Here is a 15,109-nt window from a genome sequence, read left to right on the forward strand (position 1 = left end):
GTAGATAGGTCGGCCCAGAGATGAGATGAAAATCCTCCAGAAAAGAATAACCATGAAGTGTGGAGCAACAAGAGGGTCAGTCGGGCATCGAAGATCATCCCACACATGATAGATCAGCTCCACAAATCAAGGAATCACTCTACAATATCTGAGAACACCAACCTGTCGTTAAGCTCAAGCATCCGGGGAAAACAAAAAATTGCCAGCCAATTCAGAAGTGATAACTTCCTAGAAAGAGATCCAAATAAAACATAGATCCAGAACAAGAAAGATGAACAAGAATGAAGTTCAAATATATCTCCATAAGAGAAATGATCAACGCCAAGGTATTTGATAACTCTCAGAAACAAAACTGTTGAAAAGAATAAAGAAACTGAAAGGAAATATTTTTGGGTGATGCAAGATTGCCAAGAACCATGGATGCTCCTACATCAGACATCCAGGGTTAATGAAAAGTGAGTCCCTCACTTTGCAGGGGCTAGAGGAAAACCAAGATGGTCTACCTCAGCCTAAGAAATCCAAGATGAATCCTCAACTGGTATGCCTTTCCACTTCACAAGATACTCTATGTACTGATTGTTGTGTGTTCTCTGACTGACTCTGCTATCCAAAACTTCTTCAATCTCATCTAGTTTATTCTCAGGAAATTGCTTCAATTCTAGTTCACTGTCACTGAGTTCTACTTCATGATATTAATAAAATTTGCAATATTGAAATTAGGTGATATATCTAGGGTGTCTAGTAGCTCCACTTCATATGCATTACCCGAATCAAATTTCCTCAAGATCTTACACGGTCCAAACTTCCTCATCCTCAACTTATTATATTTTCCAATAGGAAATCTCCCCTTTCTCAGATATACCATCACTTCATCTCCAACTTCAAATTCCTTATGTCTTCTTTTCTCATCTACCTTCTCCCTATATTTATGGTTCACATCTTCCAAATACCACTTTACGTCCTAATGTAATGCCTCCATATGATCTGCAAATATTTTTGCTTCTGCACTTCTCTTAGCTTCTTGACTGATACCTTTCAATTCTGAAACTCCCTTAGGATTCACTCCGATAACTATCTCAAATGGTGTCTTCCCTGTACTTTGATTTACTAAATTATTATATGCACTATGCCTGTGCAAATATCAAATCCCAACTTCCGGGTTTATCTCCACTCAAACATCTCAGCAAATTCCCCAAACTTTGGTTCACAACCTCGGTCTATCCATTTGTCTATGGGTGAAACGTAGAACTGAACTTTAAATCTATCTTCATCTTCTTCCAAAGTGTCCTCCAAAAGTAACCAACGAACTTAGTATCTCTGTCAGAAACAATGCTCTTCGATAACCCATGCAATCTCACAACTTTGAAAAATAGATCTACTACATGAACTGCATCAGTTGTCTTCATACAAGGTATAAAATGTTTCATCTTTGAAAATCTATCCACCACCACAAATATAGAATCATTTCCTCTCTAAGTCTTCGTAATCCCAATATGAAATCCATGCTTATATCTTCCCAAGGTCTCTCTGGTATTGTCAAAGGCTTATATAATCCAGTATTCTGACTACTTCCTTTTACAACTTGACAAATTTTGCAACTCTGAACAAATTTCCTAACATCCTTATTAATCTGAGGCCAAAAGTAATTCTCACTCACCATAGCCACTTTCTTATCAATCCCAAAATGTCTTGCTAATCCTCCACTATATTTCTCCTTGATCAAACTATCTCTCATAGAACTCCTAGGTATACACAACTGTTTCTCTTAAACAAAATCTCATCCTAAATAAAACCATCCAACCACTTACTCCAATCTGCAACAACAGGTTCAACACAAGCTCTCCAAGGTTCTGCAAAATCAGGGTCTTTTGCATACAGGGTCTTCAATTCAACAAATCCCAATACTGCAACTCTCATCTCTATTATCAAATTTCTTCCTCTAGTCAAGGCATCAATGACCATATTTGACTTTCCACTCCGGTGTTTTAAAACAAAATTATAACTCTACATAAACTCAGCCCATCTCATATGTCTCTGATTTAACTTACTCTGACTGCTCAAATATTGTAAAGCCTTATGATCTGTGTACAACACAAACTCCTTAGGCAATAAATAGTGTCTCCACTTCTTCAAGGCTTGAATTATGGTATATAACTGCTGATCATACACTAAATATCTTCTTCTTGCATCATTCAACTTCTCACTGAAATATGCTATAGGTATTCCTTCCTGGGTCAACACAGCTCCAATTGCACTTCCACTAGCATCGCAATCCACCTGAAAGACTTTACTAAAATCTAGTAAGGCTAACACAGGTTGCTCAGTCACCTTTTGCTTCAACAATTCAAAAGTTTGGTTTGCTCCAAATATCCACTTAAAATCCTTCTAGTCTCCCCTCATTGTCTCAGTCATAGAGCTACAAATTGCATTGAAATTTTTGATGAACTTCCAGTACAAACTAGCCAGTCCATGAAATGTTCTTACCTCTCCAATACTCTCTAGTGTAGGCCATTCAACAATTGCTTTCACTTTCTCAGGGTCCATCTTCAGTCCATCCACATATATCACAAAACCCAAGTATACAAGTTCCTCCTTCATGAAACTACACTTTTTCAAATTAATTAACAACTTCTCTTCTCTCAGTCTCTGCAAAACTTGTCTCACATGCAAAAAATGTTCCTCTTTTGTCTTACTGAAAATTAGAATGTCATCTAAATATACAATCACAAACTTACCCAAGAATTTCTTCAATGCCTCATTCATTAATCTCATAAAAGTACTCGGTGCATTAGTCAATCCAAAGGGCATTACCAACCACTCATACCTTCCTTCATTCATCTTAAATGGTGTCTTCCATTCATCACCTTCTCTAATTCTAATATGATGATATCCACTCTTCAAATCAATCTTTGTGAAATATCTAGCTCCACTCAAACAGTCCATTATGTAATCCATCCTTGGCAAGGGAAATTTGTACTTTACTGTAATTTGGTTTATTGCTCTTGAATCGGTACACATCCTCCATTCTCCATTATTCTTTGGTACCAACACAGCAGAACCTGCACAAGGGCTTAGACTTTCTCTGATCAGACCTTTCCTCAAAAAATATTGCACTTCCCTATTCAACTCTTCATTCTCTGTCAGTTTCATTTGGTGTGCTGCCTTATTAGGTAAACTAGCTCTGGGAATCAAATCCATGCAATGACTTATGCTTCTCACAGGGCATAATCCATCAAGTACATTATCTGAAATGATGTCTTCATATTGTATCAGTAACTCTTTTATCTCCTCCGGTTGTTCTTCCTCCAATTTTAAATCAAGTTCTTTAGGTATCAACGCATAATGTAAACATTTTCACTCTTCAACCCGTCGAGAAAATTTCTCCCATCGACCAAATAGATTCTAACACTCGTGCATATCTCACTTCTCAAGGGTTCCTCTGGAGGCAACAAAGTTTGATTCTTCCCATTTATAACAATAGTATAAATATTCCTTCTCCCATCATGCATAGCCTTTCTATCATGCTGCCATGGCCTTCCCAACAAAACTTGGCAAACATCCATAGGAATAATATCACACAAAACTTCATCATAGTATTCTCCTATCTTCAACTTAACCAACCATTTCTCACTTACCAAGATCTTATGATCATCCTGAATCCATGCTATCTGGTAGGGTTAGGATGTTTCAACCCTTGCAACTTCAACTTATTCACCATCTCCTCCAAGGCTAAATTATCTAAACTGCCACTATCAATAATAAGCTCACAACACTTACCTTCCACCTTACATCTTGTCCGGAATAAATTCTTCCTCTACAATGGTTCCTCATCTGTCTCATTTTGGCATAGGGCTCTTCTTATCATCAAAGCTTCACCATCCTCCAGTTTGTTCAACGATTTGGTAGGTTCTTCTTCTACAAAAGAGGTTCTTCCACTAATCTCAGTCCTCTTATTCCCTTGTCTACATTCAAAATCTTGGTGTCCTTCTCCACCACACTTGAAACAGGTTCCAGTAAACTTTCTCTTATCATCTCTCTTAAAACCCTCATTCCTAACCACCTTGTCCACCATTCCGATGGTAATTTCCTTCATTCCTCCGATTTGAATTGTCATCACTCTTATCTTCTGCCTTACCTTTATTTAGTTCTGAAAAGGATCTACCACCTTTGGTAAATGATCTACCTCTACCAAATCTTCTACCTCTTCCCCTTTGTCTCTTCTCATGCCTCTTATTCAATCTTTCTTCAGCTTTTAGGGCATATTGATAAGCTTCTTCCACACTTTGCAATTTCACCATACCAATCTCATCTTTTATAGACATTCTTAAACCATTAATATACCTCACAATCTACTCAACTTCATCTTTAACATGTCCGGATCTAATATTCAACTCATAGAACTCCTCGGTGTACTCCTTCACACTAGATTCTTTTTGCTTCAGATTCTGTGATCTCCAAAACAAATTGACTTGATAATCCATCGGCAAAAACTTCACCTTCAACTTACTCACCATCTGATACCAAGATTTATTTTTTTCCTTTCATTTCCTCTGTCTATCAGTCTGCAAATGTTCCCACCACAAGGAAGCATGTCCCTTCAACTTTGTGCAAGCAAATTCCACCTTCTTCTCTTCACCGGTACCCTCGAAATCAAAGTATTTCTCCATCTTGGTAATCCAATCTATCAACTCATCTGAATCCAACTTACCACTATACTTTGGTGGGTTAAATTTTGGTTTATTGTTCACATTTGTCAAAGCTCTAATCAATCTTTCATCATCTTGCACCAATTCTAGTTGACCTCCATTTTCCAGTTCAGCATTATGTTCTTCTTCTTCATCACTTACATCCTCAATATGTTGACCTCTTCTTTGTGCGGTCTCAACATTTCCATCATCATCAGATCAGGGTCTCTCTGGTTTCTACCTCTCGCATTACCTATTCAAGCCATAGGAGCAAGTCCTTTGCAACTGCAAGTCGAATCCACAATCTGCCACCCTACAACAAAATTCAATAGGATCAACCTTCGCTCTAATCTCAAAACAACACAGGAGAGACAGACAGACAGACAGAGACAGAGACAGAGAGAGACAGAGACAGAGATAGAGATGGAGACAGATAGACAAACAGACAGAGACAGAGACAAAGACAAAGATAGAGATAGAGACAGAGATAGACAGAGACAGAGACAGAGACAGAGATAGAGAGAGATAGAGAGAGACAGAGAAAGACAGAGACAGAGATAGCGACAGGGAGACAAAGAGACAGAATGCGAGATCAGGGATGGATCAATTCATTAATTCAAATGCAACTGTCGGTAATATTTGGCTTACATGCAGGCAACTGCCTTATTACAAAAATACATCCATATGCATCAATTTGGAATCAAACATCGTATTCAAATTACAATCTACTATTCTATATCCTGAATACTGAATCTTCTATGATCCAATACATCATTATATAGCATCTGAGAACATTTGGGTCGGCCAGAAAAGATCACAATCCCCAAAGAAAGGAAAATGAAACATGTAGGTAGGTTGGTCCAAAGATAAGATGAAAATCCTTCGGAAAAGAATCACCACAAAGAACAGACCAACAAGAGGGTCAGTCTATTGGAAATTGACACTCATTAGATTCATATGTTTTCATTGATGGAAACAAGATTCTATAGAAGGCATACACCAGCAAATACCAGTATTGGAGTAATCAGGGTCATTATCGACACTGGCATCCAGCACTTCAGTGAAGTTGACATCAGTTTGGGATCGGAAAGGTTTTATTTATAAAATCATTTTATAATTATTGTATAGGGCTGGCATTGAATATCTTTTGTAATGTATTGTAAGTCGACATAAGGCATATTGTTTGTATAGGGTATATAAGTTAGTCTGCTAGGTCATTTTGATATATTACAAGGAAGTGGAATAGTGTGATGCAAAGGATATGTATGTAGTTCATTTATATGTGAAAGTTATACCACGCAATGATCAGTAGATGGTTTGTAGAGCATTCTTGGAGGAAAGAAGATACCGGTAAAAGGGTTCAGGGTTTATGAACTAATACAGAATAGAGCTTTAATTGGAACTCTTTTTGGCATTGCAGATGCATTTTGTGAGTTCACCATTACTGTTTTATCTCAGCAGAAGCTTGTAGTCAGTGAAACTCTTTTGTGTTGAGTAGTGTGCTCTAGGCAGTGTGCCTTCCTGCATGTGCAAGCCCCCATTCTATGTAATATCTTTCATATGGCCAGTGAATTGATATTATGGGTCACAAATCCCATCATGGTTTTTCCTCTTTGAGGTTTTCCACATATAAATTCAGTGTGTTATGGATTCCATTCATGTTATATGTTTCTTCATTTATCAGTTTGTATGTGCATGTTATAATAAGATAAAATCTTATATTACCAGTAGAACACTGATTCACCCCCCCCCCCTCTTAGTGTTCTTGGATTCCAACACAGTCGGGCATCAAAGATCATCCCACACATGATAGGTCAGCTCCACAAATCAAGGAATCTCTCCACAAGATCTGGTAACACCAACTAGTTGTTAACCTCAAGCATCCGGGGGAAACAAAAAATTGTCAGCCAATCCAAAAGCGATAACTTGCCGGAAAGAGATCCAAATGAAACGGGGATCCAAAAAAAGAAAGATGAACAAGAATGAAATTCAAATCCATCTCCACAAGAGAAATGATCAATGTCAAGGTATTTGATAACTCTCGAAAACAAAACTACTAAAAAGAAATTGAAATGAAATATTTTTGGGTGATGCAAGATTTTCAAGAACTAGGGATGCTCCTACATCACAAATCGACAATAATATTCTGCAAGTCCCATTAAATTGTGAACCTCAACCACATAAGTAGGTGTTGGCATCCACTATGATACCCTCTCTAGAAATAACATGGCCTAGATACTTCACCTCAATCTGAAAGAACACACACTTAGCCAAATTGGAATACAATTGATTCTCACAAAAATAGTGCAACTCCTGCCTCAAATGCTCCTCATTCTCCTCCACAATCCTCAAATATTCTCCTTCTCTTGTCATTAAGGAATACAAGAATAAATCTATCAAGGTAGGTTCTGAATACGCCATTCATCAAACTCATGATAACTAAGGGTGCATTGGTAAGCCCAAATGGAACTACTGTAAACTCATAGTGTCCATAACGAGTGTAGAAAGTTGTCTAATGAATATCCTCCTCATGAATCCAAAGCTGATGATACCTTGACTTAAGATCTATTTTAGAGAAGACCTTAGCATCCTTAATCTTATTGAAACCTGAATTAGGAAATCATAGATAACAAGCATCCCTTCAAAACTCAGGATGTTCATGAATTCTATGAGAATTTCCATATTCAACACACTTTTTCTACTCCATATTATCCTCAAGGCAATGATCAAGCTGACGAGTCTAATAAAACCATCCTAAAAATTCTTAAGAAGACAATCAATGATGTTGGTTGTGATTGACACATACAACTTAATCTCACCTTGTGGGCATATGGTACAAGAGTTCATACTCCCACTGGTACCAAACCTTATTCACTTATCTATGGATTCAAAGTTATAGATTACCCATTGAGTTTGAGTTACCGTCTTTGTGGGTCTCTATTCACGATCTTGTCAATGATGAATATTACAAAGTCTCCCAACTCCAAGATCTTGAATTATTGGATGAGTGTCAACAAAATTCTTTCAATCACCTTAGAGCATATCGACAATGCACGTGTTGTAGTTGCAACGTGAAGGTTAAGCCTCACACATTTGAGGTGGGTGGCTTTGTTCTTAAATAAAATCCCAAGAATCAACAAGATTGAGATAAAATGGGCAAATTTGAACCCGACTGGCTAGGCCCCTACATTGTTGCAACAATATATGATTTTGGAGCATATCAGTTATGTACTCTTGAAGGTGACCACTTGAAGATCCTATCAACAACATGCACCTTTTCAAGTTCTACACATAGTCCTTCAGAGAATCCCTTGATATCAAAAATACAAAAAAAGAAAATAAAATAAAAAAAGAAAATAAAATGAAAAAATCATCACCTTAATGAAAACATGGTAAACAAGCGTCTTGTGTGACAAAAAAAAAAGTAATGAGAAATAAATTCATCCAATGGTGAAAACCACTTCGGTGGCACCTTGGGAAAGTACCATGGTGAAAATTAGGCAACTGATGCCATGTATAGGAACTTTGTTCCTCTCTCCTTTAGGGTTCTACATAATCCTTTCATTTTTCACACACTCACACCCATCAGTTCATAATAAACATTTCATCCCATCATGGCTTGCTATTATTCTACCAAGGTCTTCACCTTCCATAATATATCTTTTCTCACTATTTCTTCACCCATATTAATCAAGTCCTTATCTCTAACTGGGGGAGTATTCTTGACCTATTGATGGAATTGGATCCTTGGTGCCACATGTTATGAGGAACTTTACTTTTCATACCTCCTTTCTTATGCTCCCAGTGTGCAATAAAGCATTCATTTTATGGAGTGAGATACTTTCAAATGGACATGAGTAGTGTTGAACTTCCACCAAATCATTCTTTCAATTAGAACAAGTTCCTAGCATAACTGACGATCTTGTTTACCTAAGCACTATATGTCCTTTATCGGGATACTGTCAAAAATTTGACTAGATCAAAATCTAAACTGGCCATAAATATCTGTGGCATGAGGATTTTATTGACTATTGTTTTTAGGTTTTTTATTTTATTTTGATTTTATCTTTTGTGACATACGCTTTCTTCTCAAGGATGTTTATGGACTAGAGTGGCCAAGATGGGGCATGGTCACTAGATTGGTGCTTGTGGTTTATTCTATAGTAACACTATGGATTGTCTAAGGATTTGGTGGTCTATGATCATCGAGGACCTAATGAGTTTTGTGTGTACAAGGGAATTCCTTATTTGTGAGTGTCTTCTCTCCATGCAAATGGTATGTGGATTGTCTAGGTCCAACCCATATCTAGAGTGTCACAGCTATTTGTCATAACAAGATCAATGATGATATAAGCACTTTAGAAATTTGTACAAGAGCTCATCAAACATCTATCCCTCATTCCCTTAACAATTCACTGTCACTTCTTTCTTTTATGGCAAATTGATCATCATTCCCTCCCACATTTTGGTAGTCCCACAATGATCAACTGAGTATGTTGACACACAAAAAATACTAGGGGCATGCAATGCATTAGAAAACATCATACATAACCACATATTAGTACTGCATATATAAGCATCTCATATAGTATCACATCTTGCATCTGATAAATCAATGATGAACCACTAGTACCAAACCGGTACTGGGGGGGGGGGGGGGCATGAATCGATACCAACACAAATACAGTCCAAAACCGATTTGATAGCAAATACTCCAAATGACTGGCAAATAGGGATACTGGTCAAAGTAGAGTGCAACCGGTAACATCCAGAACAGCTCAAACAATCATAAGTCGGTCACTCACTAAGCTTTCCTCTTAGCTCAATACTATAGTACCATTACACTCTCATGCATGAACAGGTAAACTCACATCAGATCTTTATAACAGTGAGTTCAATATGTTTTATTGACAGGCATAAAGCATAGAACCATCATATGCTCAACAGGTGAAACAAAGCATCACAAGATAAAAGCATTACACATGACACACATATTTTTCATGTGGAAACCCAACTAGGAAAAACCACAATGGGGATGAATACCCACAAGCTACTTTTGAACTCTTTAGAAGTCCACTCTGTTAGGAGCCTTGTCCGGTTAAAGACATTACAATAGGTTCTGCTAGGAACCGATCCTGTTAGGGATCACCCGGTTAAGGGATGGCTATAATACCTAGTTAAGGGTTAAACTCAGTTAGGGTTACCTTGTTAGAGGATTTTAAGAACTCAATAGCAAAAGGATCTCCAGAGATCTATAGCTTTTCAGAACTCATTAACCTCGAGTTACCCTGTTAAGGGATTTGAATCAAGTCGGTTAAGACTACCCTGTTAAGGGATTTTGCATCAAACCCAGTTAAGGCTACCCTATTAAGGGATTTCACAACTGTTGAAGCGGTTAAAGATCAACAGGAATTACAATGATCTGGTAACAGCACTCAATGCTAATGCAGATCCATTTTGGCTCCTCTTCTCCTTCTGCACATTCACTTTGCAAGTATCTCTTCTCTCCTTTGGTCTGGAAAGAATCACGTATAACTTCCCTTGGATACACACTCACAACTTTTGCCAACAAACTTAGAAAGAAACACAACATTGACCTTATAGGAAATAGATAGGTCGATAGCAAAAACCCTAAACCCTAAACCTGTTAGGTTAAGCAATTCAAGCGATTCAATCCTGACCGTTGAATCATATTGCATTAAATGCAACAATCTTGAATCGATCTCAAGACATTCTCCATCATCCATTATCCACCGATTTTATGGCAACTGATAACCCATCACACGTTATCACCATTTGACAAACTTCGCACATTCCCGAGGTAGATAGGAATAGTCTTCTTCATGCAAGATCCTTCACGTGCATAGAGCTTACATGGCAACACAATATGTTCTCCATTATACTGTTGACTCATCACACAAAGATCACCGATTGAGTCACACAGGCTTGAGATACTCCAACTGGAAATCCTAAAGTGGAAACTACCTACCAACCGGTAGTCACACAATGCTTTCATGTGCTGGTTCCCATAACTACATGTAGGTTCATCTTTGAACAAATATGTCGCTTCACTTTGGCATATAAACCGGTTCATACATATGCCAGTTCTCTCTTCTCACCTATCACTCGCCTATCACATGTGCCAGTTCACATCATGTCACATATTGACATCAATGACAACATACAATATCATTATGTCTTCATGCCGGTTCACATAATGCCAACAATCTCCCCCTTTGGCATTGATGGCAATATACAAAGATATCTCTCTGTTTCACATCTTCTCCCCCATTTGCTGCAGATATCTTTATATCTTTTCCGCTTCACTCCTTCTCCCCCTTTGACAACAATGCCAAAGTGGAAGCACAAGCATCTCTGTTTCATTATGCTGCTCCCCCTGAGGAGTAGCATCCTTCAACATATCAATCAACAAAAATTTGACTATGCAATACCTAACTGATGTGGAACAAATACTTTTAGTTCACCTCCTGAAGGGGCAATACCCCCAATTCACCTCTTAAATGCACAATTGTAGTCTTTGGGAGAGGCTTGGTGAATATGTCTGCTAACTTCTCCTTACTGGAAACATGTTCTAGTACAATCTCTTTATTCTGAACCTTTTCCCTCAAGAAATGATACTTAAGCTCAAAATGCTTGGTTCTAGAATGTAAAACTGGATTCTTTGAGATATTGGTAGCACTTGTGTTATCACAGAATATACTTACCGGTTCAGATACAGGGATCTCGAAGCCTTCCAGTACATGCTTCATCCAAATTGTCTGAGTGCAGTTCATGAAAGCTGCAACATACTCTGCTTCCGCTATAGACTAAGAGATACAACTTTGCTTTTTACTTATCCATGAGACCATTCTACCACTAAGAAAGAATGCACCACTGGTTGTGCTTTTCCAGTCATCCACATTACCTGCCCAATCAGCATCTGTGAACACTTTTCAATTGAAATCATTGTTGTATGGGTACCACAATCCATAGTCAACTGTTCCCTTTAGATACCTAAGAATCCTCTTGACTGCAATCAAGTGGGATTCTCTTGGACTTTTCTGGAACCTTGCAGTAATGCCAACTACATGTGCAATAGCTGATCTGCTATGCACTACATAATGCAACTTACCAATCATTATCGATATTCCTTCTCATCAACCAGTGCGGAATCATCCTCTTTTGTCAATTTGCAACCAGTCACCATCGGTGTACCAACCGGTTTGCTATCTTCCATGCCAAAAGTCTTCAACACCTCTTTGACATATTTGGACTGAGTGATAAAGATTCCATCTTTCATCTGCTAGATCTGCAATCCAATGCAGAACTTAATCTCCCCTATGAGTGACATCTCAAACTCTTTCTTCATCTCATCAGCAAACTCATGACTCATCTTGTCATCTCCACCAAAGATAATGTCATCAACAAAAACCTCACAGATTAGGATCTGATCTCCTTCAAACTTCAAGTAGATATTGCTATCTTCACTCGTTCGCCTAAATCCAATCTTCACAAGATGGGAATGTAGGCACTCATACCATGCCCTAGGTGCTTGCTTTAGACCATATAAGTCTTTATGTAGCCTGCACACCATATCACTGTCCTCAGATAGGGAAAACCCATCTAGTTGCTCTATATATACCTCCTCTTCAAGTATACCATTTAGGAATGCAGATTTTACATCCATTTGATATACTTTGAACCCTTTAAAAGTTGCATATGCAAGAAGCATACGAAATCCTTCCAATCTGGCTACAGGAGCAAAGGTTTCTCCATAGTCTTCTCCTTCTTCTTGAGCATATCCTTTGCACACCAATCTGGCTTTATTCCTAATCACTATGCCATCCTCATTCAGCTTGTTTCTGAACACCCATTTGGTGCCAATGACATTTTTATGCACCGGTCTAGGTACCAAGGACCATGTACCATTTTTCTCTATCTGATCAAGTTCCTCTTCCATTGCCTTGATCCAGTCTTCATCTTTATGAGCCTCTTTGAATGATTTAGGCTCAAATTCAGAGATCATATATGATTTTTCTCTGATCTTTCTTCTTGTAAGGATTCCTGCATCCTTATCTCCTATGATCTGCTTAGGATCATGATTCAGCTTGACATACCGAGGAATGGTCTTAACTGGTTCTTCTTGCTTTTCCTCTTCATCCTCATCTTCATCAGTATCAGCATTCACCGGTTCAGGAATAGTGTTACTGGTACTTGGTTGACTAACAACCGGTTCATTTACAACTTGCTCACTGCCTGTTTCCTCAGTTTTCTCAGAGGATTCATCAACTCTTACATTGATAGTTTCCATAATTCTCTGAGTCCTATTGTTGTAACACTTGAAAGCTTTACTCTTGGTGAAATATCCTAGAAATATTTCCTCATCACAATTAGCTTCAAATTTTCCCTGATGTTCACTCCTCTTGATATAAAATTTGTTACCAAATATCCTAAAGTAGCTAACCACAGGTGTCTTACCGGTCCAATACTCATAAGGAGTTTTGTCCTTACCTTTCTTGATGAGTACCCAGTTCATAGTGTAGACTGCAGTGCTCACCGCTTCTCTCCAAAAGGTGTGAGCTACCTTTCCTTAAATCAACATGGTTCTAGCTACTTCAACCACAGTCCGGTTATTCCTCTCTGCTAGGCCATTCTGTTGTGGAGTCTGGGGGGCAGACAGCTGTCTCTTGATGCCAAATTCTTCATAGTACTTGTTGAATTCACTGGAAGTGAATTCCCCTCCTTGATCGGTTCTGAGACACTTGATCCTTTTACCGCTTTCCTTCTCCACTAATGCTCTGAAATCTTTGAATTTCACAAAAGCTTCAGACTTGTCTTTCAAGAATGTGACCCACATAATTCTTGAGTAGTCATCAGTGAGAATCATGAAGTACCTATCACCCTGCACACTTCTAGTTTTCATAGGACCATACAAATCGGTATGCACAAGATCAAGCAAGTTGTCAACAGTGAAAGATTTACCTTTAAAGGTTGAGGAAGACATTTTCCCCAATTGACACTCTCTACACAAGGTATTATTTGATTTACTTAGCACTGGCAACCCTCTAATTGCCTTGATCTTACTAGCCTTCACAATGTTATCAAAGTTTACATGACAGAGTCTCCTATGCCATATCCAACTATCATCAAGCTGAGCCATAAGACATGTACTTATATTAGCATTTAGATGAAATAGGTTACCTTTGGTCTGCATGTCAGTGGCCACCAATTTACCATCTTTTCCTTTGATTCTGCAAACTCCATTCTTGAATTCCAGAGTGAGGCCACTGTCATTTAGCTAGGCAACACATAGAAGGTTGTGTCTGAGACCATCAACCTAGTACACATTGTCAGCACTACTCTTTCCATTCAGAGAGATGGACCCTCTGCCTTTGACCATGCATGGTGCATCATTGCCAAAACAAACCACACCACCATCAAACTCCTCCAAGGATAGAAACTTGCTCTGGTCACCAGTCATATGGTGAGAACAGCCACTGTCAATGATCCACTCATTGGAATTATCAAACTGGGAGACAAGAGCCTTCTTGTCTGACACATCTTCCTTTAAAGAAACAAACACAATGTCTTCATTCTCTTCATCTTTTGATTCCTCATCTGTGACACCTTCATCAACTGCTACAAAATAGTTTCTCCAGTTTCCTCCTTTGAACTTCCTGAACCTTTCTGGTTTATCCTTGTTTTCGCCATTAGGACAATTTATAGCAATATGTCCTATCCGGTTACAAGAAAAGCATTTCAAAGGTAGCTTACCTTTGTATTTACCGGTTCCTTTAGGAAGCTTCCTGGCAAGGAGAGCTTCAAATGCCATCAGAATCTCCTCATCATTCATTTCTCTGCTCTGACTAGGTTCCCCACTAGTGCTAGCCTCTTTTCCTTTTCTGGATGGTATAGCAGAGGCTTTAAATGTTGATTCAGTCTTTTGAACACTGCCATCAAAACTATTTAGCTCATAGGTTGTTAACTTGGCTATGATGGAGTCCAAGGATACTTTAGACTTGTCTATTGATCTCAGCTCCTGAATAGCAGCAACCCTTATTGCATAGACCGGCAACAAGGATCTCAGGACTTTGCTTACCACAGTGGAATCTTCTATTTTACCACCTGCACTCTTGATTTCTCCCACAACCATTTTGATTCTTATTCCATACTGCTGAATGGTCTCACCTTCAACCATCCGCATATCTTCAAACTTCCCTCTCAGGCTTTCTTCCTTAGCCTGTTTTACATGTTCATCACCACCATAGATATTTTCAAGAGCATCCCATACCTCTTTGGGATTTGCCTTGTCCTGAACATCAATAAACTCAATGTCAAATAGACTACTAATGAGGGCTTCCATGACTTGCCCATTTTCTTGTATCTCTCTCTTTTGGTCATCGGTGAGAGTACCGGTAGGGACA

This window comes from Cryptomeria japonica, chromosome 10 (genome assembly GCF_030272615.1).
Source record: "Cryptomeria japonica chromosome 10, Sugi_1.0, whole genome shotgun sequence".
NCBI lineage: Eukaryota > Viridiplantae > Streptophyta > Pinopsida > Cupressales > Cupressaceae > Cryptomeria > Cryptomeria japonica.